A 27026-nucleotide genomic window follows, 5' to 3' on the forward strand; every position below is an offset into this window, starting at 1 on the left:
ATGTACAAATATATACCTTTATGTCCTCTTTGGAGAAGTATCAATTCAGGTCCTTTGTCTATTTTTAAAAAAATTAGATATGGCCGAAACCGGTTTGGCTCAGTGGATAGAGCGTCGGTCTGTGGACTAAGGGGTCCCAGGTTCGATTCCGGTCAAGGGCATGTACATTGGTTTCAGGCATATCCCTGGTAGGGGGTGTGCAGGAGGCAACTGATTGGTGTCTCTCTCTCATTGATGTTTCTAGCTTCCTCTCTGTAAAAAATCAATAAAATATATTTTTTTAAAAATTACATATGGCCAAGAGACAAATGCAAATTTGTTCAACATAAGAAATCATGAGAGAAATACAAATTAAAACTGCAATGATATATCACCTCACACCTGTCATAATGGCTATCATCAATATATAAAAAACAACAACAACAAGGATGTGGAGAAGAGTGAACCCTTATGCACTGCTTATGGGAATAAAGATTGGTGCAGCCACTGTGGAAAACAGTATGGAGTTTCCTCCAAAAATTAAATATGGAACTGCTTTATGGCTGAGTGATTTTGCTTCTGGTGATATAGTCAAAGAAACCAGAACACCAATTGAAAAGACTAAATGAACCCCTATGGTCATTGCAGTGTTATTTACAATAGCCAAGATTTGGAAGCAGCCAAAGTGTCCATCAGTAGATGAGTGGATAAAAAAGCTGTGGTACAGTTACACAATTGAATACTACTTGGCCTTGAAAAGGAAGACAGTTTTACCCTTTGCAGCAAGGATGGACCTGAAGATTATTATGCTAAGTGAAGTAAGCCAGTCAGAGAAAGACAAGTACCATATGATTTCCTCATCTGTGGAATCTAATAAACAAAATGAACTGACAAACAAAATAGAAACAGACTCATAGAGAGCAGGCTGACAGCTTTGGGGAGAGGGGAGGGCGGTGACAAGAGGGGCATTGTGGGATTGAGCAAAAAGAGAGAGAAATAACTCTTTGACACAGACATAGTACAGTAATTGGCAGGGCGGGTGAACTGAGGGTAGGTAGAAGAGGCTAGAGGAGGGATAAGTGATGATGGACAGACACTTGACTTGGAGTGGTACGCATACACTACAGTATCCAGATGACGTATTATAGAATTGTGCACTGAAACCATATATAATTTTGTTAACCAGTGTTACCACAATTAGTTTAATAAAAATGACAAGAAGAACTATATTCTTAACAAAGGATATCTAATACACCCACACTCTCTCTCACACACACACACACACACACACACACACACACACAAATAACCTTTTTCTTGGTTCATTTTCAGAGATAAATAATAATATTTACATTTACAGAGCCTCAGAGAATATAACAAGTACCCAGGTAGGTATAAAAAAATAAGGAAATAAAAGAATGAATGTCTGAGTTCCAGCCCTTATACAGGGGAAAAAGAAGTAATTAAAATATGTTCACTAGCATATTGGCCATGACAAAGTAATTCATGCAAAATGATCTCTTCTTCTAAAACAATAAAATGGGAGCAACATAAATGGTTACCTTTTTATGTATTGTAAAACAAAGCCAGCAGAAGTCTGTGTTTCATGAGAAATAAAGGAACATGAGGTGAACCATACAATCATCATGTGTGTATATGTAAAGGGTGTAGGTTCTTATTTTTAAACTGGAAGCATTTACTAAATCCTCAACACAGAAAACAAGAACCCAACCAGAGCCTTGAAAACTTGGTAAGGTGAGGAGACAGAAAAAGTTTAGAACAGTGAGCTAGCTGGGATTTGAGGTGCAGTGTAATTAAATCTGCATGGAATAACCTTCAATCCTGATTTCAATTCTAAGCAACACATACATAAAAATTATGCCAATTGATTAGGTCAACCAAAGAATAACTACCATGAGAAGATTAACTACCAAAGTATGTAACCTGAAGAACTCTAAGATCTCATTAAATTGAGAGAATTCATGGTATAAACAACCAGTGGTAGAGACCCTGATGAATATATGTGGCATTCAATAGATATTTCAGAAAAGCCATAAATTATGGGCAGGGCTAAAGTCAGTTCTAGAACAAAAGATACCTATGTTCACAAACCTGGAAAATAAGCCTCAAAAGGATTAAGATAATCAAACAAAACACAATACTCTTTTTAAAAACAATCTATCTATATAAAATATTCATAATGTCTCATACAAATACAGTATATATTTCTAGACAAGTAAACAGGCAGATATTTCTCTCCCATAAGCAGAAAAAATAATTTAATAGAATCAAAACATATAAATAACAGATATTATGAATAAGAAAACTCTAGCTTTACAATATATATATATATATATATATATATATATATATATAAATTTCTTCATTTATATTATTTACATGTATGGATCATCTTTGATTTATATATAAATCATCATAGGAGATTTATATTAATAATGAATTATTTATATGGATATGGAGGAAAAATAAACATAATGAAGACTATAAGAAAAAGCCAAATGGAAATTCTATAAAATACTAAATAAAACTTCACTCAATGGTCAACAATATATTAGAGACTTCAGGAAAAAAAAAAATCAAACCCGTGAATGTTAGGTGGGCTCCAAGAGAAACTATCTAAACTAAAATATAGATAGCAAAAAGTGCTAAAAGAAAAAAATGAAACAAACAAAAATCTAAGTAGTCTGTGGGATAATATCAAATAACCCACCATTGATTTAGTGAGATGAGATATTAAGGAAAGAGCAAAAAAATGTATTTGAAGAAATAAGGGAAAAAACAATTCCCTGATTCAATGAAAATCTTAAAAATATACATTCAATAAAATAAAAACACAAGTAACAAAATATCAAGATGGCTTTAAATAAAGTTTTTTGGAAAATAATGATAAAGAAAAACATTATGAAAGATCAGAGCAAAAATAAATGCGAGAGACTCAAAAAGAAATACAAAAGATCAATGAAACCAATAGCTGGTTCTTTGAAAAGATGAACAAGTTATTAAAGAGATGCAAATTACTAAAATAGCAAAGGGTATCTTCTTACACCTATCAGAATGGCTATCATCAATATATCAACAAATGACAAGTGCTGGCAATAATGTGGAGAAAAAGAACCCTAGTACACTGCTAGTGGGAATACAGACTGGTACAGCCATAATGGGAAACCATATGCCATTTCCTCAAAAAATTAAATATGGAGCTGCCATTTGACCCAGCTATCCCAGTTCCAGGAATATATTTTAAGTAACACAAAACACCAATCAAAAAAAAATAAAATATGCACCCTTATGTTCATAGCAGTACAATTTACATTAGCTAAGATCTGGAAATAATGCAAGTGCCCTTCAGTTAGATGAGTATTAAAAAGCTGTTATACATTTACATCACTGAATACTATGTAGCAGTAATAAAGAAGGGTATCTTACCCTTTGAATCAGCATTGACAGACCTAAAGAATATTATGCTAGGTGAAATAAGCCAGTCAGAAAAAAAAAGAAAAAAAAAAAAAAAGGAAAAAAAGTATCACGTGATCTCACTAACATGTGGAACCTAATGAAAAAAATAACCTGATGAACAAAATAGATCCAAAGACACAGAAGCATGGAACAGACTGTGGAATCTCAGAGGGAAAGCAGGGGTAGGGAATGGGTGTGAAGAGATAAACCAAAGAACTTGTATGCATAAATGCTTAACCCATTGACACAAGCAATAGTGTGGTGAAGATCTAGGATGGGGGAAGGGAGTGATCTAGAAGGGGTCAATGAGAGGAAAAGGGGACATATACGATACTTTCAATAATAAAGATTTTTTTTTAAAGAAAGAGAAACACTATGAAAAACAACCAAAAGGGGGGAAAGGGGATAAAGTTCACACATTATGTAAAAAGACTAACTAAAAATGACATGTACTATTTATTTAAAAAATAATGCAAAGTATGAAAATTGAATATCATATTTAGGTATTAAAAATCTATTGAACTAGGATTCTATACTTATTAGTTATACTTCAAAAATGAAGAAAAAAATCAATTTAATTTTTTATTATTAATTACAGTTGACATAATATTATATTAGTTTCAGGTCTACAACTCAGTGATTAGATGTTATATAACTTAATAAGTGATCACCCTGATAATTCTAGTATCCATATGACATCTACATATTTATTACAGTGTTATTGATTATAATTCCCATGCTGTACTTTCCATCTCAAGGACTATTCTGTAATTGCCAATTTGTACTTCTAACTCACATCATTTTACCCAGTCTCCCAACCCACCTTCCATCTGGCAACCATTTCAGTCTGTTATCTGAATCTATGGGTCTAGTTCTGTTCAGTTTGATCATTTGTTTCTTTAGGTTCCAAATAGAAGTGCAATCATCTGCCATATGTCTTTTCCTGTGTTACTTATTTCAATCAGTACAAGACCCTATAAGCATATTCATGATGTTGCAGATGGCAAGATTTAATTCATTTTAAATGCTGAGTCATGTTCCATTGTATATATACATCACTTCTTTATCCATTCACCTATTGATAGGCACTTAGGTTGTTTCTATATCTTATCTATTGAAAATGATGTTGCAATGAGCATATAAAGATATATGGTTTTTTGATTTAATGTTTTGGCTTTCTTTTGTTAATACTCAGAAATTGAATTTCTGTGTCCCCGTTATATAGCCTTTGTTCTCAAGTCTATTTTGTCTAGCACAAGTATTGCTACACCAGTCCTGGGCGGGTAGCTCAGTTGACTAGGGCATTAACCAATTATGGCAAGGTTGCTGGTTTGAGCTCTAATGAGGGCACATACAAGAAGCAACAAATGAATGCATAAATAAGTGAAACAACTGCCCAGCCAGCATGTCTCAGTGATTGAGCATTGACCTATGAATCAGAAGGTCATGGTTTGATTCCTGGTCAGGGTACATGACCAAGCTTGATCCCTGTGTGGGGCTTATGGAAGGCAGGCAATCAAGGATTCTCTCTCATCATTAATATTTCTATCTTTTTCTCCCTCTCCCTTCTTCCCTGAAATCAATACAAATATATTTTAAAAAATAAACTGAAAAACGAATCCGTTTGTCTCTCTCTTTCTTTTCCCTCACTCTAAAATCAATACGTGAAAAAAATTAAAACACAAAAAACATGGATTAAAAAAAATCTAGTTATCCCACATTTTTTCTGTTATTTTGTTTCCATTTTCATAAACTGTATTTTCTCATCCTTTTACTTTCAGTCTGTATGTGCCTTTCTATCTGAAGTGAGTTGTTTATAGGTAACATATGTCAGGTTCTTATTTTGTTATCCATTCAACCTCTATATGTTCTTTGATCCATTTGAATTTAATCCATTTACTCTATTTACATTTAAAGTAATTGTTAATAGATATGTATTTATTGTCATTTTGTTATTTATAATTTTGATCTTTCTGTCTTGATAAATAAACCCTTTAACATTTCTTTAAATACTGGTATGGTCGTTTTGAATTCCTTTCATTTTTTCTTGTCTGGGAATCTCTTTATGTGTCTTTCCATTCAAATAATGTCTTGGTTCGAGTAATCTTGGTTTTAAATTCTTGCTTTTTATCACTTTTATTTCTTGTTGATCACTTTTGGCCTGAAAAGTTTCTGCTGACAGTCTTATGGGAGCTCCCCTGTAGACAAATAACTGCTTTTTTCTTGTTGCTCCTATGGTGTTTTTTGTTGTTGTTTTTTGTCTTTAACCTTTGGCATTTTAATTATGTGTCGTGGCATGGACCTCTTTGGGTTCTTCTTGTTTGAGACTCTGCAACTTATGGACTTGTATATCTATCTCCTTCACCAGGTTAGGGAAATTTTTAATCATTATTTTTCACATAGATTTTTTAATTCCTTGGTCTTTCTCTTCTTCTTCTGGTACCCTTACAATGTGACTGTTGTTACACTCAATGTTGTCTCAGAGGCTTCTTATACTATCCTTATATTTTTATTCTTTTTATCTTCTGATGAAGTGTTTTCTGCTTAGCTTCCAAATCATTAATTTGATCCTCTGCTTCATCTTACCCCCCTGTTGATTCCCTGTAATATATTCTTCACTTCAGTTAGTGTATTCTTTATTTCTGTATGGTTGTTATTTATGTTTTTTATCTTATTGGTGAAGTTATAAGTTTATTGACCCTTCCACTAACTTTATTAAGTATCCTTATACCAAGTGTTTTTAACTCTGTATCTACTCAGTTGCTACTCTTCATTTTGTTTGTTCTTTTTCTGGAGTTTGATTCTAATCATTCATTTGGGACACGTTTATATTCCTCCTCATTTGACAGCCTCCCTGTATTTGTTTATATGTAGAACATAGAGCTGCATGTCTCCCAGGCTTGGAGGAGTGGCCTTATGTAGTAGGTGTCCCAGGCCTTATGTAGTAGGTGTCCTATGGGTCCTAGCGACACAGCCTTCCTGATCTTCTGAGCTGGGCACTCCAGCTGCACCAACTTATGTGGGCTGTGTGTACCCTTCTGCTGTAGGTGATCCATAATTGCTGTGGGCATTCCAATGGGAGGAATTTGCCCCAGGCTGATTGGTTATAAAGATTGGATGTAACCACTGTGGAGGATTTTCTGTGAAGGTGTTGACCCCAAGGATTAAGACTTACTTTAATGGGTCTCTGATGTTTGTTGAGACTGCCTCTTGAGTGTGTATCTTTGGAGGTAGTTGGGTAGTGCTTTGATATAGAATAAAGCTGTTCTCTAGGTGAACTGTCTCTGGCGCCTGCTGAGAGATACAGACTAAGATTAGTCATTATCTGTTCCCTGATTGGGGTCATTCAGCATGAGCTACGGGTTATCTGTAGATGGTGGCTACTTGTGCAGGGACTGGATGTGTCTAGGAGAGGCCAAGCTATGAACCAAGGCCAATTGCCACTAGTGCTAGATCTGAGGCCACTTAACTAGAGGCAGGCAGCATACTGAGGTCAGATACTGCTTATTTGAAAGTTTTTAGGAAAGTCTGAAGCATGATCCTAGACAGCCTGTTTATTTGGAAAAGCCACTGGAAATTGCTCAGTGGGGCTCAAAAGTTGAGTGGGATAAGGTCTTAGAGAATCACCAGGGATGGGCCAGCAGTGTGAACCATTGGATGTAAATGGTACCTGCATTAAGGCTCTGAGTGGAGTAGGCCTCGGAAAAGAAAATGGCCTCTGTCAGCAATTCTGCTGGGGAGACAGCTGCCCCAACAGGTCTCACCATGATGCCAGACAATTCAGTACACCTCTGTATATCCCTGGTGTCTTCCCAGCTACCGCCCCAGATAAGAGCAAGTGAGTCTGAATACTGTAGTTAGGGCATGTAAGAGGAACTGCCTGGGGCACCAATAGCACTCCATCTTCCTCAGCCACAATCCCAGTAGTTTTCAGTCAGAAGTTTTGGGGACTTCTTTTCTTGGCACAGAACCCTTGATTGGGGGAGGAAGGGGGACGCGAGCTTGTTGTGGAGCTCCTCAGGAGGGACATCCACAGTTTAGCTATCCCTCTTGATTTTTAATGTACACACATGGGTGTGGGCCAAGCCCATTCTGTGTCTCCGCCCTGCCTACCAGCCTTATTTTATTTTATTTTATTTTATTTTATTTTATTTTATTTTATTGATTAGAGTGAGTGAGAGAAAACATATTCTGTGTTCTTAGATTTGAAAAATCAATAGAGTTCAAATGGCCATAATACCCTAAGCAGTATACAGATTTAATGCAACCCCCCTCAAAACCCCAATGTCATTTTTTTTATGATGAAATAGAATAAGAAATTATCATATTTATATGGAATCACATAAGACCCCTAATAGCCAAAGCAATCCTGAGAAGAAAGAATAAAGCTGGAGGTATCACACAACCTGACTTCAGATTATACTATGGAGCTGCAATAATCAAAGCAACATGGTATTGGCATAGAAACAGATACACAGAACAGGATAGCCCAGATATAAAACCACATGTATATGGGTGGATAATTTTTTACAAAGGAGCCAGAAACACACAATGGAGTAAAGCTGGTCTCTTCAATAAATGGTAAATTGAGAAAATTGGAAAGCCACATGCAAAATCATGAAACTGTATTATAGTTTGTCCCCATGTTCAAAAATTAACTGAAAATGAATTAAAGACCTAGATATAAAACCCAAAACAATAAGTTACATAGAAGAAAACATAGGTATCAAACTTATGAACCTTGGTTGCAGAGAAAATTTTATGGATTTGACCCAAAGGAAAGGGAAATAAAGGCAAAAATAAATGAATGGGGCTATGTCAAACTAAAAAGCTTCTGCACAGCAAAATAAATTGACAACAAAACAAAGAGGCAGCCAACCAAATGGAGGATCATATTTGCAATCATTAGCTCTAATAATGGTTTAATTTCCAACATATATAAAGAATTCCTAAAATTCAACAACAAACAACCCAATAAAAAAAAATGGACAGATGACCTGAACAGACACCTTTCCCAAGAAGACATACAAACACCCAATAGGTCTGTTAAAAGACATTTAACCTCACTAGCAACTAAAGAAATACAAATCAAAACTATAATGAGATATCACCTCAGATCTGCTAGAATGATTATTATCAGTAAGAAAAGTAATAAGTGTTGGAGAGCTTGTGGAGAAAAGGGAACCCTCATTCACTTCTAGTGTGTATGGTAGACTGGAACAACCACTATGGAAAATAGTCTGGCCAATCCTCAAAAAATTAAGAATAGAACTACCATGCTACCTATCAATCTCTCTCCTGGTTGTATACCTGAAAAACTAGAAAACATGTATTTGTGAAGATATATGCACCCCTATATTCATTGCAGCATTATTCAAGGTGGTCATGACATAGAAATAACCAAAGTGTCCTGAAATAGAGGACTGGATAAAGAAGATGCAGTACATATACACAATGGAATATTACTCAGTTATAAGAAAGGATGAAATACTGCTATTTGCAACACCATGGATGGACCTTGAGAATATTATGCTAATAAAATAAGTCAGTCAGAAAAACTAAGAACCATATGATTTCACTCATATGTGGGATATAAAACTGAAACTTGTGAACACAAACAGCAGTGTGGTGGTTGCCAGAGGAAGGGGTGAGAAGAGAAGGGTTTCCTAATACATGGTGATAGGAGATTTGACTCAGGGTGATGGGCTCACAGTGCAGATATTGTGACATAGAAAGCCTCACCTGAAACCTACATGATCATATAACCAATGTTGTCCCAATAAATTTAATAAAAAACCTTTATCTAAAATAATGAAAAAGAGGCATTGAATAAATTACTATACAAAATTAAAAAATTATATTTATGATATGTGATAAAAACAAAACTGGGTGCTACTTGAAATTTCCTTTGGGTTGAAGTCTTGATAAAAACTAAAAGGAAAGACAAAAACTTTGACACAAGGGAGAAGAAACCTTGACAATTGGATGTTGATTTTTATGTTGGCTCCAGGTCATGTCCTTGATGCTTATTGAAAAGGAAATAGGGCTGAAACCTGTTTGACTCAGTGGTAGAGTGTTGGTCTGCGGACTGAAAGGTCCCAGGTTCGATTACGGTCAAGATCATGTACCTTGGTTGCAGGCACATCCCAGGTAGGGGGTGTGCAAGAGGCAGCTGGTCGATGTTTCTCTCTCATCGATGTTTCTAGCTCTCTATGTATCTCTCTCCCTTTCTCTCTGTAAAATATCAATAAAATATATTTTTTTAAAAAAAAGAAAGAAAAGGAAATAGGTTTTTATTCAGTGGTTGCTTATTTATAATGAACTGCTAACATTTGTTAATTTTATACTTTACTCATTACATTTATCACTCTGCAGAAGGTGTTACTTTTCTGCAGAAGCATTTTTTCCAGAGTATGAATGTTTAAACACAGTATCTTAGTTTTGGAGATCACTTAGCCTTCACAAAATGGATTTCTCTGTGCAATAAAAAGTCCAAAGTACAACTTTATAAAACTTACTATTATTTAGATAAACTATGGAGGCAACTCATATGAGAGATGTCAAATAACTTTAGAAATACCCATATTATCCTCAGTAGATTGAGTAAATGAACTAAGAGGATTATCACAAACGTGCATTTGACTATGACTAATTTTCTTGCTCTTCAGCAGGGTAGAACTTTTGATAGTTACTACATGTAATCCATGGTAATCATTTCTGGTTCTACTCCTAGTTATGAAAAATGGCTTTAAAAAATTCTACAAATTGTTATAGAATCGGTTATGAAGGATACTTTATTGGTGTAAAGATACTTAACAAAAGGCAACAAGGAAAGAGAAAATATGGTCCACTGGAATGCCCCCTTATGTCATGAGAAGTGTCAGCCTGGGCCTCTGTTGGAAACTTAATGTAGGTCTGTGTTCCAATCTGGAAAATTTTTCCTTGTGGATCTCACTTTTTATAGGGAATCTGTGGGAAAGTGGCCTTTTTAATAGAGAATGAACAGGCTGCTGGGTACCTATTCCACACTGAACATTTACAGATACTCTGGGAAGGAATTTTGGACAAGCCCCTCTTTGAAGGAGTGTGGGACCAACCATCTCCAACTGAAACCCACTTTGGTCAGTCATGCCTAATTATGTTACCCAGTTTTCTACTTGCTTTATAACAACAGTCACTTCTTATAGCATATACAAATTATGCACACTCTTTTTGCATTAAAAATGATCTGAAATGAAACTTCTTGCCTGTCCTCTTAAATGCCTTGAAGGTGTGGAGCTTTGCCCTGACTTGTTTAGGTATAGCCCTTCCTGCTGGGGAAAGTGAGATTGTCCAGGCCCAGCTTCCTCTCCTCAACAGTAAGTGATCTCCAGGTATCAATTTTGTAGAATTCTCCTTATTTTCTAATCTTAGGTTAGGTATGTAGTAAAAGGTTAATTCATCCTGGACTTATAGAACTGCAACCAATATGAAAAAAGTGGGGATTCTCAAAACAAGCTATCCAAGGACATGAATAAACTGTTCTGTGACCCTGGTGGGTGTGGCTCAGTTGGTTGGTGTCTTCCTGTGCACTGAAATGTCGCCAGCTTGAATCCTGGTCAGGGCACATGCCAAGGTTTTGGGGGACGCAGGGAGGGAGAGAGACTGCAGAAGTCAGCTGATCCATGTGTTCTCACATTGATGTTTCTCTCCCTCTCTCTCTAAAGATCAAACTATTACTTAAAAAAATAAGTGCCAAGACCGATTTGGCTCAGTGGATAGAGCATCGGCCTGCAGAGTGAAAGGTCCCAGGTTCGATTCTGATCAGGGGCATGTACCTTGGTTGCAGGCACAACCCCAGTGGGGGGGTATGCATGGGGCAGCTGATCGATGTCTCTCTCTCATTAATGTTTCTAACTCTCTATCCCTCTACCTTCCTCTCTGTAAAAAAATCAATAAAATATATTTAAAAAATAAAAAAATAACTATTCTATGAATTAATAAAGAGACCCATTGATGAAATTGAATAATATTAACTGTGTTAATATTATTATAATTATATATAATAATATAACTATATTAACATAACAAAAAGCAAAAAATTGTTCAGACATTTTCAGTATTATTCAATAAAATTAGCATAACATGTTGTACAAATTATGGCTTGAATGTGAAGCCATGAGATAGGTGTTCAGCTATCTAAAATATGCCTCAAGTGAAGAAATAAGACACACTATGTAAATACTAATGCTTGGCAATATTTTTCTAGTAAAGGTCTGGATACTAAAAGGTATTTAGAGTTAATTTTAATCAATATCATTTTACTGAAGAGAAAACAATGTTTTATTTTCTTAAGCTTTTCTGCCTAATACCACACTAGCAACTAACACAATTTTCATTTCTCATTCTCTGATTAATTCATATTATCCAGGTAAAGATTAATGATTTCAGGTCTATAGGGTAAGTCTATATAACCCAGTATCTTCAGTAGAAAAGTTTTTTTTTTTCTTCCTTGTAATTTCAAATGCCTCCGAGTATGCAAAATAATGAGAAATAAGCATGTCTTATGTTTTCCATGGCATCTGTCGCCCAGATGGTGACATAATTTTTCAAACTTAAAACTCTTACTATTATCAACACCTTATTAAACTACAAAATATTTCTTTGGCAATAAACAATATGTCACTTAATAACCTTGAAAAATTAGTTTTTTTATTTTGATCACAAAAAATAAATTACATGAATAATTTGACTCAGTAGTTATTTGTATTTTATGAAACTTGATGACAGTATGATTACTTAGAACATTCTCAAGAATTTGAAATGTCAAGCTTGAAATATTTTTCTTTACTTGTCTAGCAAATTTAAAATATTACAATTGACAGTACACTCTGATGCTAACATAAGGTTGAGGTTTAAAAGAGCAAATAAAGTGCCTCACTTGCAATTGATGTCATTAACCCTGATTACCACTGGTTAAATCAAAAGAGTCATATTAATTGTCTGCACTGACTTATGTAGCTTTTCACTGACACAGGCAGAATGAAATCATTTGCTTGATTCTTGGTGAGTGAACACGACTTCATTCAAGTAGATCACAGACATTATAAGTGCATGCGACATATGTGACCTCTTGTATCTATGGTAACAAGATGCCAGCATTCTCCATTCAGCAAAGAAGTGACCTGATTCAACTATGCTAGCTAGGCAAAATGCCATGGCAACAACTGGCTTTTCATCCTAACACTGATTTTACAATCCTGCTAGAAGGCCATCAGCTGTAGGTTTTCCCCTTCTTTGTTCAAGTTCTTTTCTATCACTGCAGGTACATGTTAGATATTCTTCAGAATGAGATAAGGAGCCAGAAGACAGCATATAAACTGTCTATTCTCCCATCAGCAGTGAAGAGAGAGAGAAAAAGGGAATGGCAGAACTAACATGTAGTTAATAATAAATTGATTCTGATGAAAAAGATAAATGTAAAGGGGCTCTGACTGTATTAAGTGAAAAATAGTTTTATAAGAGGTGAAAATTCAATTTAACAAACACAGTAGCACTGAAAAAAATGGTGTCTGGAAAATCAGAAACTAAAGCAGATAATGATTGGAAGGGATAATAAGTGGAAAAAATCACTAGGAAAAAGAGACCCAAAAATCCCTTATTCAATTCTCTTTTAGTAAAGCTATTAAAAACTAAATTAAAGCAGGCTTTAAAACTTAATATATTAAACTAATATGTGGAATATAAAACTGAAATTTATGTACACAAACAGCAATGTGGTGGTTGCCAGAGGGAGGGGGTTGGGGAGAAAAGGGTCCTATTATGAGGTGACAGAAGATTTGACTTTGGGTAGTGGGCACATGGTCCTATTACAGATTTTGTAAATTAGTAATCTACCCATGTAACCTATATGTTCATGTGCACTAATGTCTCCCCAATAAAATTAAAAACAACAATATAAATAAAAAAGAACATTTATAAAAACATTCATTTGGATGATAGCTAGAAAACTTTAAATTGTTTTAAACATAAAGTAGCAGAATGACCTACTAATATTTTGTTATACCTGAGCTCATAGAGTATACAGTAATTAAAATACATGCCTCATTCACACAAAAGATAAATCATTGATACACTTTATTGTTCTAATCTAAACTGTATACATTAGCATTAAAATGTGATTTGTTATGGTACATATAAAAACATCTCAAAGGCTTTTAAATCTATTGTGTGAATGACCCATTTTTCAAAATTATGAGATCATTTGCCAACTTTATTCAAAATTTCATTATTAAATGGCTGATAAAGTATGAAAAGAATAGCATTCTTAGACTTTTCAAGTTTACATAATATTAACTATAGTATTTAGGATTCTCGAGTTTTTCTAATCTTGCTCTTCCAATTAAAGATGAGTAAAACAAAGATTCTCACAATGACAACTATATTATTATTGTTATTATTAGTAGTATGGGTGTATTTACACCAACATTATTAATGTGTGTGTATTTATACCAACATTATTAAATCTTTTTTAAATTATCATCCATGGTTTTCATCCCTTGGGCCTCGTAAATTGTGAACCCTTTTCATGAACCCCACATGGCCTCGGTTTCAAAGACTTGGAGAAAGGGCTGATGTGCAAATTAATACACAAGACAAGAAATATAAATTTGGAAATTATGGGGGAAGGGACCAAGTTCCACTGCATCTCAGTTTCCATCTGCTTTTATTTATTAGAATACACAATTGCCTTTCAGGAATGCAAACAGACCTATGGAAGATGATTGTTTGGTAAACAGTAAGATTATCAGGTTGGGGGAATTTGCTTTAGGCCATGGAATCAACACCAGTAGGTAATAAAATGCAGATTCCCTGTGAATATCAAAGAGTTCCAGTCAGCCTTCTGACCAGATGTCTCACATTTATATTAATTACTGTTTATCTTAGTTCCCAACAGTAAATGATGAATAAATGCAGCTGAGTTGATAAAAATTAAGTTGAATTTATCTATGACAAAATTTTTCTAGGGATATATTAATTATTTAGACCAATAATTTATGCTGTTTCATATATTCATATCAATATTGCTGTCTTAAGACTACAAACAATAGTGTTTGCACTACTGATTTGAAAACTCAAAATTTTCTCTGAATCATGTCTTCATCAAAATCAAAAGACTTATTGCTAATGTTTTCATCACAGGTTTGTTTACTCCTGATGGGTAAATTACACATTAATGGGCATCTTGGGGGACGCTGTGGTCCAGATTGACTCCTATGACTTTGGCAGTGACTTCAGTTCCTTGGCCTTCAGTCTGGAAGCTGTTCCTACAAAGATGAGTGGTGCCACCAAAGCAAAGTTATGATTCAATGTGTTTCAAGTGGCCTCTGCCTGGAAGACGGGTTCCTGTTCTCTACAGTAATGGGAGGACTCGGACTCATGTCAAGTCATTATCTATGTCTGATTTTCTCACTACTTACTGAAAATGTGATATCTCTTATATCAGACAACTATATCAAAATCAACACAACCACTGTGTCAAAAAGGAAAAAGAGTAAATGTATAAAGAAAACAGGGGAAAAAAGTGTGCATGTAAATGAGCTAAAACAGAAAAATAAAAGAAGATCCACATTGCTGTTTTTTTGTTTGTTTGTTTTTTCATAAGTTGAAAGTCCTTTTATTTAGACATTATTCTTCAGGGAATTCAGATAAAAAAATATTTTAAAATATACTCCTTAAAGTTTGGCTAATTAAATGATGTCTGTATTTTATTACCCAACCAAATTCAGACAGTTTCATTGGGTCTTTTTCAGTAACCAATGGCACTGCATTTTCCTGTTTATTACCCTATAAGTATTAGATCATTTGGAAAAGTCCCTACCTATTTTTTTTTTTCTATTTCTTTTACTTGATAGCCTATGAAAAATGATGCACAACTTCTCATCTTTCTAAATTTTTCATCCACTTTTCAACAGCACCTTTTAAACAAAATTTCAATATATTTGCTAAGACAGGCTTCTGAGTCTTTTCTGGGCATTACTTTTGAGCCATTCTCACTAATCCTTGCTTAAATAAACTTGCTAGATTCTTAATAAGCTTATAATTCTTTTTAACTAAAATAGTCATTGCAAAATAAAACACACCTAAACCGTTGCTTTAATTTTTGCTTATAGAATTCACTATGTGTATGTTTGTGTTTTTTTATGTGTATGTGTGTGTATTTCACAATAGCTAGCATGAACTGGATAAAATATATTCAATATATGTATTATATATAATATACATAGTAATATACATATACATTTTTTACTTCAATCATACAATAGTGAAATCTGTACCAACAAAACAGATTTATACAGTTCTTTCACCAGCAACACTTAGTTTCTCTTCATTCTTAAAGTTTCAATTAATGAAATTGTCTATTTTATCTATCATTCTTTGAAATCCATAATATTTTAAAATTAACATATTCAAATATGATCCTATAATACATACCAAAGTAAATAGTAAATGAGTATTTAGATATATTAACACCTATTTGCAATCTATGTTTTGCCACATAAAAACAGTCTGGTTAATTAGCTGCTATTAAATACATTATCTTTCATTTCCTCATTCAACAATGTTCTCAAGCACTTTGTACACACAAACACTTTTTTGATTTATTGGTTTTTAGAATACTGTTAAGACTTTCACAATAAATTACATTATTATGATGGTCTTATGTTGATTTATATGTTGTTCTTAGCTTCTCTGCCTGCTATATTTAATGCTGTTCTATATTTAGATCTGATTGAAAAGCTGTGATGGTCACTACACAATGTGAGTTTAATATATGTGATTTTTTGCCATCCAAAAAAGTTCAGACACAAAATATAGTGAGAATAAAAATTGATATGACAAAAACAGAAAAAAACTACTGACAAAAGTTCATCTGTTATAGTTATGAAAATGAATATGCAAAGTTTATTCATAGTCAGTGAGGAAAGAGTGACAATATGTTTTAAAAGTAGATGAAATTGGAGATAATTATTACTATCTTAATTTCTGGGTAGAAAATAGAAAATAGAAAATCATAAACTTAAAAAAAATTATTTTAGATGATGCCTGAATGACTTAGAACCACATCATCTTATTCATCATAGACATGATATAGCTTCCTGCCTAGCATTTTCAACATTTTTCTATGGATTCCTCCAGTCTTGTTATTAAAATCTTATAGAATGAATAAATATCTTAATTTAGTGCATAGTAATGTTACTTAAAGAGACAAAAATAGGATTTCTGCTGGTTCTTATTTATTGGATTCAATAAAATGTAGCTTAAAACAAGCTTCTATATAGTTCTGACTAATTTGCTATTAAAATTAGCTTTGGTACTACTATACTTATTTATTCCTATTAATTTAAAAGGAATCAAAGAGCCTATCAATGCTCATATTTGGGTACATATATTAAAATTGGATCCATGTTATCATAAACAATTTAGCTCAGTGGACAGAGTGTTGGCCTGTGGACTCAAGGGTCTCAGGTTCGATTCTGGTCAAGGCCATGTACCTTGGTTGCGGGCACATACCCAGTAGGGAGTGTGCAGGAGGCAGCTGATCAATGTTTCTTTCTCATCAATGTTTCTAACTCTCTATCCCTCTCCCCTCCTCTCTGTAAAAAATATATATATTTTAAAAAATTGATCCATGTTTACATAGGTATAAATATTTGATTGGCTAATTCAGTGATCGGCAAACTGCGGCTCTGCTGACTAATAAGTTTGCCGACCACTGGGCTAACCAAAATGATGTTAGCATGCATCAATTTAATCCAAAGGAGTGTGTGATAGACTGTAATCCCCTGCCTCAAAAAACAAATATGTGAGACAAGTAGAAAAATCCTGATTCAATAATATGAAGAATTGAATTTTTCAGGTGGTGGTTAAGAAAACAATAAGAGAATACTATTTATGTCCAGCTGACAAGCATTTGCATTTTATACCAATTAATAGAAGGTCTGGGCTAATCAATACACAGATTAACCAAGCTTAGAATATGCATAATTTATAAAATGAATGATTTGTCTTAGTATGCTTCTCAAAATGAAAAAAACAATATACAAAAAACAAGGCTGTAATTTCTTTCTTTTCTCCATCCTGTGGTTAGTCTGCTATTTGTTAACCTTTTTTTCTTTATCAGACTAATTATGTTTGGCTTATTGCCCATTTTGTGAGTGTACATTATTGGGTCTCTATGATTTATTGCTTGAGAGTAATTTTTTAAAAATATATTTTATTGATTTTTTACAGAGAGGAAGGGAGAGGGATAGAGAGCTAGAAAGGTCGATGAGAGAAAAATCGACCAGCTGCCTCTTGCACACCCCCTACCAGGGATGTGCCGGCAGCCAATGTACATGACCCTGACCGGAATCGAACTTGGGACCTTTCAGTCCGCAGACCATTGCTCTACCACTGAGCCAAACCGGTTTCGGTTGTTTGAGAGTAATTTTATTACATAGTGTTGTTACCTGTGCTACCTGCATAGAAACATTATGTTTTGTTATATATTTGACATATACTATCTAATAAAAGAGTAATATGCAAATTGACCATCATTCCAAGACACAAGATGGCTGCCCCCATGTGGTCAAAGATGGCTGCCCTCATGTGGACACAAGATGGCCACCACAAGATGGCCTGCAAGGGAGGGCAGTTTGAGCCGTTAAGGATGACCAGGCTGGCAGAGGAAGTCAGTTGAGGGTGACTGGGCCAGCAGGTGAGGGGAAAATGGGGGAGACTAAATCTGCAGAGGAGGGCATTTGTGGGCAATGGAGCCAGCAGGGAGGGCAGTTAGGGGAGACCAGGCCAGCAGAGGAAGACTGTTGGGGGGACCCAGGCCTGAAAGGGAGAAGAGTTGGGGGGGGCAGGCCAGCAGAGGAGGACAGTTGGGGGGGGACCAAATCTACAAGGGAGGGCAGTTGGGGGGGCAGACCTGCAGGGGAGGGCATTTAGGGGTGACTGGGCCAGCAGGGGAGGGCAGTTGGAAGAGATCAGGCCATCAGGGGAGGGCAGTTGGGGGGGGGGGACCATGTCTGCAGGAGAGGGCAGTTTGGGGGGGAAAGGGGGTACCAGTCCTGCAGGGGAGGGAAGTTAGGGGTGACCAGGCCAGCAGGGAAGGGCAGTTGGGGAAGGCCAGGCCCGTCAGAAAGGACAGTTAGGGGCAACCAGACTGGCAGGGGAGGGCAGTTAGGGGCAATTGGGCCAGCTGGGGAGCAGTTAGGCATTGATCAGGCTGGCAGGGAGTGGTGAGGGGGTGATCAGGCTGGCAGGCAGAAGTGGTTAGGGGCAATCAGGCAGGCAGGCAGGTGAGGGGTTGGGAGCCAGCAGTCCTGGATTGTGAGAGGGATGTCCGACTGCCCTTTTAGTCATGATCCTTGTGGGGTCCCAGATTAGAGAGGATGCAGGTTGGGCTGAAGGACATCCTTCCCTCCCATGCACGAATTTCATGCACTGAGCCTCTAGTCAATAATAGATTTTAAATATTCCCTTCCTCCTTTCCAAACTGCTTTCCTTCCTTTCTTCTCACTCTCTCTTTCCCTCTCTATGTCTTTTCTTTGTTTTAGATGCAGAGTTATTAATATACATTATTATTCTAGTACTACTAGTTTGATATAATCATTCCAGGTTTTAACATTATCCCAATTAGTTAAAAAAACAAAACAAAACAACAACAACAAAAAAAACTGAGTGAACAAATTGGTGGCAATTAGCATAATCAGAAACTCTTATGGATGACTTTCTGGACAAAGCTGTGGCTGCAACGGCTGAGCCCATTGAATTTCATGCATCAGGCCTCTAGTATTTAATAATACACATAATAAAAGTATTTCAAAGATCAGATGATACGTTTTAATTTCATAAATAAATAATCTGAGACTTAGAGATTGCAAAATCACACAATTGGAGAGGTTTCAGAACACAAAGAGAACTTAGATAATTATTTTTTTAATTCTGTGCTTTTTCATTGCAAATAAATGTGCTCATATATTTATATTTTTGTTTGGCATACTTTATTCACAGTAAAAGTAACCAATATTTAATTGCAAAGTGCTGGATAGAGTCATCAATTAATTTATTTTGCATAAACTAACAAAAATATTTCCATGTATCCTATTATATTATTATTACACAATATTGTGGTGTAGGTATTATTAATTGAATGTGATATATTGGGGAACTAAGGCTTAGTGTGTCATAAATTACCAAAGATTACTCAACTGCTAAATGAGGAATTCTGACTCGGAATATTTCTGATTCTCCTGTATTATGACATATATTGCACATTTGATCAAAATTTGATAACATCTTATTTATGTTTGCATAATGTGAATTAACATAACATTCATGTGAAAATCCAAAATGGGTTTCTTATTTTAAACTTAAAATTTCACAGAAGCTTGTTCAATATAGTTAATCTGAGATGAGATTACGTATAATTTAATACAAAGTAATTTATTATAAGTTATTCTTCAGAATTAGATTTAGATTTTTCATTGTTTTTAGCATTATCATTGCAAAGAGGCACAAAAGCAGTTACTAAGACACCATCCAGAAAAAAAAATAATTAAAATGAAGGAGGCAATGACATATATAATGATTTATCTATTGAAGTCACATTTTGTCAGGGAAGAATAATTTTAAATAAAGATATAATCAATTGGAAGTGAGTTTTAGACATCAGTGTTCATTACAAATATGAGAAATAACATATTAATCAACTGCACATTTATTGCCAGCCTCATACTAAATAATTTATGGCATAGGTTAAGGGGGAGAAATAACTCAAATCTGTAATTGTCATCTACAATAAACATATGAACATTGAACACTTTTATTTATAATAAAAGGACATTGTCCTTTTCATCCTTCCTTAGTAAGCTGTACTCAATGAAGTAACAACTCTTAGAGGTAATTATGTTTTATGTTTTGTCCAAATATTTTTAAAATTTTCTTTGTGACTAATATTATTTTTCTTAAAAACACATAGAGCTGATTAAATAAATGATGTTATATTATAAATTGAAAATTTGTTTTCATTAAAAAGAATTAGTACTGGCATTGCTGAGTCAAATGGTACTTCCATTTTTAATTTTGTTGAGGAAACTCCATACTGTTTTTCCATGGAGGTTGCATCAGTCTGCATTCCCACTAGCGGTATTCTAGAATTCCTTTTTCTCCACATTCTTGCCAGTAGTTGATTTATTGATAGTTGCCATTCTGACTGGTATGAAATGATATGTCCCATTGTGATTTTTATTTGCATTTCTCTGATGATGTGACCTTAAGCATTTTTTCATATGTCTTTGGCCATATGTTATCCTCTTTGGAGAAGTGTCCATTTTTTTTGTAGGATTGTTTGTCTTCCTATTGTTGATATATATAAATTATTTCTATATTGTGGAGATTAACCCCTTATTGATGAATCATTGATAAACATGTCCCATCATATGGTGCGCTCCCTTTTCATTTTGTTGATGGTTTCTTTTGCTGTGCAGAAACTTTTTAGTCTGATGTAGTTCCATTTGTTTATTGTTTCCTTTTCCCTCAGAGACATTGCTATGAGAGACGTTCGAGATTTTATTGCCTGTTTTCTTATGGGTTTTTATGATTTTGTGACAACCCCAATCAGAAAGAATATATGCACCCCTATATTTATAGCAGGAATATTTATAATTGCCAAGATCAGGAAAATGCCCAAACGCCCATGAGCTAATGAGTAGAAAGAAAAACCGTGGTACATTTATTCAATGCAATACTATGTGGCTGCAAAAACGAAGGATCTCTTACCCTTTGAGACAGCATGGTGGACCTGGAGATTATTATGCTAAGCAAAACAAGCCAGACAGAGAAAGACAAATATCACATGATCTCACTTACATGTGGAATCTAAAGAACAAAATAAACTGACTAACAAGAATTCTTTGTTAGTGCTTGATTTATTTATTTTTTTTCATTCAACTTCAGATCAGGTTTCTCTTAGGATTTAATATGGCAATTTGGATGCCAATCCTATTTTGGACATCAATCAGAAGGAAGTGGATTTATAAAAGAATAAAAATGTAATAAAAACTTAATTTCATTTTTATTAGTATTTTTGTAATCTATTTATTACGATTTTATTTTGTTTTTATAATGCTTTCATTATCTTAATTATTTATTACTACTTGATTCTTAAGGACTAGTGATATGTTCTTAGAGATAAATAAAACATATTTTTCAATCATTTATTTGAGGAACAAAGCCAATTAATCCCTATGTAACCTGAGACAAGTAGCTTCTCATATGCTCTTTTTAGGGGAAGGAATTGCACTGGTGTAACACTACTGAATTTGAGATTACTCCTGAGAAAAAGTCCTAATCTCAGTGACGGTGTCATGTTTGCTCTCATTAGCCCTGTTGAGATAGCTTTATCGGTTTCCTGGGATGTTGTATTAAATTATGACAAACATAGTGACAACACAAATTTATTTTGGAGTTCAGAAGTCTAAAATCAGCCTCCCTGTGCTAAATCCAAGGCATCAAGAGTATTGGTTCCTTTTGAAGGCTCTGGAGGGAAAATCACCTTTATTGCCTTTTTTTTTTTTTTTTAACTTCTAAAATTACCTGGATTCCTTAGCCTCTTTCTCACATCACTTCAACCTCTTGCTCCTGTCCTCTCAGCTACTCTTTCTATGACTCCTATTGAAGTCCTCATATAGAAACTCTTGTGATTACATTGGGCTCACCAGAAAAATCCAGAATATTCTCATCTCAAAATCCTTTATTTAGTCACATCTGCAAAGTATTTTCTGCCATATAAAGTAATTCGCACAGGTTGCAGGGGTTAGAAAGTGGGCATCTTGGGGATTTGTTGGTTCAGTTACCACAGTAGCCTAAGTACAAGGGTCTTGGAAAATGTCTCTACATAGACTGGTACCTGATATTCTTCTTCTTGAGTAAGAGACATGAGTTAATACATTCCCCAAATTATTTTTCAAATATAAGTTAATTCTACTATTAGCTCATTATGCAGTTCTGGCTTTCATCTTATCATCTTATGGAATTTTGTCTTGAACAGTCATAATGGGTAATAAACTGCTTTATTACCTTCTTAAGTCACAACCACCATTTTTATAGTAATTTAAAATTTCATAATCTTTTCCTCTATAAATTACATTTAGTTTTTAACAAGACCCAAGTTTAATGTTTCTTATAGATACCTATTATACTAAATAAAGGACCTTGAAACAATACAGACATGTGGTTTTCTCAGACTACGATATGTCCTAGTGACTTCCCATCATGAGTAAGAACTAATTATTACCCATTCTACATCAGCAGAAAGTTCAGAATTAAAAGGAAAAGTTCAGATTATTTATTATTATTTTCTAAACATAAAAATAAATACTTCTGTAGAATGGGTTCATATCTCTTTAGATGTTGTGATATATTAAAAAGCAGTAACCATCTCCCAACTTGCAATAAAACTTGTAGATTAAAGAGCTTTCATTTTAAGAAGACATCTGTAAGATAAAAGAGAGTTCTTCCTTCAAGTGTGTTTTATATAGATAGGTGTTTTCATATTGATTTGGAACTAATTTTAAAGTGGCTTTTAATGAATTAATTTTTTCAAGTGTATACTTACTATTGAAACAAATGTGTACAAATTTGTCATAATTTTTTTATAAATTCTAATTTTAAAATTTTATTGATATTTACTTTGTTATCTATATTTTATATAATCTGTCCTATTTTATTATTTTTCTTTGTTTTTTCTTGTTTTGAATTTGTATTGCTATTTTTTACTCCATAATAATATATATATATATATATTCATGATATATAATTTAAATATGGTTTATTTTTCTATTAGTTTTACAAGCAACATAACATGTTAAAATATATGCTTAAAACTAATTTTCTGCCACTTTAATCAGAACTTTTGACATATATATGTATATATAGATAGATACAAATATGCTTATATATAATATAATCATGTATATTTATTAAATTAAATTATTGCTGAATCTAAAGTAACTAAGTTTTAAAAATATAGATATCTATTAAATAAATTTCACATAGAAATTCTGTTGTATGTAAAGCTTTGTTAACTCAACTTTTTTTTCAAGATTTACTTCTCAGATTTTTCTTTATCTTGTGTTCTATTTAAAAGACAAATTTCCACAAATAATATAATACTAATTTAGCATTTCTAATTCTAAAAAAATGCAATTAAGCAGGAAAATTCCACCAGTGAAAACTATTCTTCCATCATCTTGGTTGGCAACATTTGTTCTCATTGTATTTTTATCTGAGCTCGTTTAGCAACCCTCTGTCCATCTTATGTGCTTGTTGTGGTAAGTTGTCTATTATTGTGGTTTTAGAAAGATCCCTTCCAAGGGTATTGAAGTCCTTTACAGTTTCCTTGTACACAAATACAATCTTCATGAAAAAGGCAGCGTTCCACTCTCTGTGCCATCCCTTTCCTTTGCTGTCTCTGAGTTGGCTTAGTGACCAGAGTTATGCTTCCCAAGGGGCCTTTGGGATTTCAAACACCTGATCCAGGGGCCGGAAGGTCTAGCCCCACGCTTTGCTGCTGTGAGCCCTCAGCTCTTCTGGGAAGCCACTTTGTATACCCTATTTAATAAACAGTGAATATGCAAATTGACCATCAAGACATTACAAGATGGCCCTGCCCACATTGGAGGCTGAGTTTCCATAAAGAGCCTTAATGAGCAATCAGCAGGGTCCTGAGGCTATGTGGTGCTAGGCTGGGGTAGGGGACCTGAGGCTGCACCCCCCAACTGGTGGGGCTTGATAGGTGACCTCAGGCTATGCCCTCACCCTGGCCTGCCCCTAACCACTCTGCCTGCCTGATGCCCCTATCTGCTCATCTGCCTGCCTGATCACCCCTAACTGCCTCTGCCTCAGCTCCCACCACAATGGCTTCATCCAAAAGGATCTCCAGAGGGTCGTTTGGCTGTGCCATCTAATTAACATATTATGCTTTTATTATTATAGTTGGAAATTGGTACTTATTGCAATAATGGCATATGAGGTAGTCTGGTGTGAAGGGTTTAAAACTTAGGAGCAATTGTAATGACCAACCCAATAAACTAGGCTCCTTCTGAAATCAAATTTAGGTAATACAATGGCAGTTTATCATTCATTTGCAAAGATATTACAGAAAGTGCTAATGTAAGATATGTAGACAATAAACTATTCAGTCATGAGTGAGTCTCCAGATAGTTCCATCAGTTCCTCATAATTATTGTTATTGTTGTTATAATTATCATTATTTAAATTCCTGATTACGTATGTGCCCCACAACAGTATTTCTCAAACATTTTGGCCTCAGGATATCTTCACACCCTTTACATTATTGAGGAGCCTAAAGAGATTCAATCATATGGGTTAGATCAATAGTCACTGGTTTAGAAAACAAAACTGAGAAATGCTTCAATGTTTATTTTTCTTGAGGTACAGTTAATATACTATAAAATTTACCCTTCTCAATTATACAGTTCACTGGTGTTAGTATAGTCAGAAGTGTTCTGTGAACACTATCTTACTCCAGAACATTTCCAACACTCCAGAAAGAAGCCATGAACCCATTAGCAGTCATTCACCTTTATTTCTCCTGCCAATCACTAGAAGACACTGGTCTTTCTGTGTCTACAGATTTTAATATACTAGATATTTCACATAAATATACCCTGTAAGAAACATACTAAAATGTTAATTTTTAAATTAATTTAAAAATTATAACAAAACCCTATGGCATAATAGCTATAAGTTTTAAAAAATATAATTTTCACTTGATCAAATATGTTATTGAAACAAAAGATTTCTGTTAAAATGATAAACTCACAACATTTATTTTTGAGGAAATGTTTGCCAATGTTCTAAGTACAAGTAACCATATAGTTTGTCAGTTGTTGTCTTAAATTGATGTTTTATTGAAAAAAATATATAAGTAACCTCCTAAGTGCTTTTCCTTTAGATAACCATAATACCTGAATTGTACAACCATATGCAGCAAGAATACTTTGAGATATGCCTCATTTTATCAGTGAGATATTAAAGAATTATACATTTTATTCAAAATTTAATAGGATTAATAACTTCTATTGCTTTATTAATGTTTCCATGAGTGAAGAACACTATGCGTACCAATGAGTACAGTTTGGTATCACTGTTTTAATTGGTGCTAAAGTACCAGCACTTTTACCCATCACTGGTTGTACACCATCTGTGCAAATGCTTACATGGTGAAAACAACAAATGTCTTGGTGTTATTGTGAAAATAGTTTTAACACATGCCACTTCCCTCCCATCCCCAAATGGGTCTTGAAGCTTCCCAGAAAACTATGGACTACATTTAAAGAGGGCACTGCTTTTAAATTAAAGAGTATATGGTCCAAGTAAGAGAAATGATCCAAGTAATATATTACTTGAACGATATTTCTCCAGCCAAAATGTCTTTCTACAACTGCCTCTGCAAACTATCTTAGTTCAACTCTCAGAAGGCCTTGCTCAAATGAATTTTGTATTCTGTAATTTTTACTTTTTCATAAGTAGAGCTAACTCTAGGGGTTAAAGTTTTGCATATGGGAATAAAATGTAAAATTGTTTTAAATAAATGATTAGGCAGTTTTCAACACTCAAAGCACAAGAAAACTCAGCTGTGGCTCTTTTGAAATCTGCCATTACCAAAGAAATACCATCATTACAACCTGTTTAGTATGTTTACAAGTATGTTGCGAGGTTGTTGTGACAGATAGCACTTCAAAGATTTAAAAGCTGTGTGATGTTTTCTCCTCTGAGCCTGCATTAAATTACCCAGTCTACTCTTTTAAAGAAGAAAGTTTCATATCACTGCATGCTTTGTCAAGGGTGCAGTTGGATGGTGAGGCTTAAACATCCATTTTAGCTGAAGAATTACACAGCAGCATAATCTTTTAGAATGAAAGATCCATGTATATACCGATAAATTATTTTCTCATGTATAGTGCTCAAATACCCAGTCCTTCAGAAAACATTTCCAGAAGACTTTATTGTACTATGAAGTATAAAACTAATGCTAATGCATCATCTCCAGCCTATGTGATTTTTCTTCACAAGTTTCTGATGTGGTTAATATAGATAACTATTAATGTTTTAGTTTCAATGTAAAATATAAGAAGAATAAACTTTTTAAATTAATTGGACAGACTGGTTAACAAAATTATACATGTTTCAAGAGCACATTTCTACAACACATCATCTATACACGACTATATTGTTCATTCACCATCCCAAGTCAAGTCTCCTCCTATCACTATTTATCCCCCTTTTTATCCTCGGCCTCTTACTCCTACCACCTCTCCCCCAGCAATCCCCTAACTCTTTATTTCCAATAGTCCATTGCAAAGAGAGCTGATTTTATAATCGAAATGGATGTTTTATACTATGTCACATAAAACTAAAAATTACAATATCTGAAAAATTTTAATTCTGTGATTTAAAGTTATATGTTACTTTTAATATTATAAAATATACTTTTATTGATAGAATTCCTGATT

The sequence above is a fragment of the Pipistrellus hanaki genome (assembly GCF_964339955.1).
Source record: "Pipistrellus hanaki genome assembly, chromosome: 3".
Taxonomy (NCBI): Eukaryota; Metazoa; Chordata; class Mammalia; order Chiroptera; family Vespertilionidae; genus Pipistrellus; species Pipistrellus hanaki.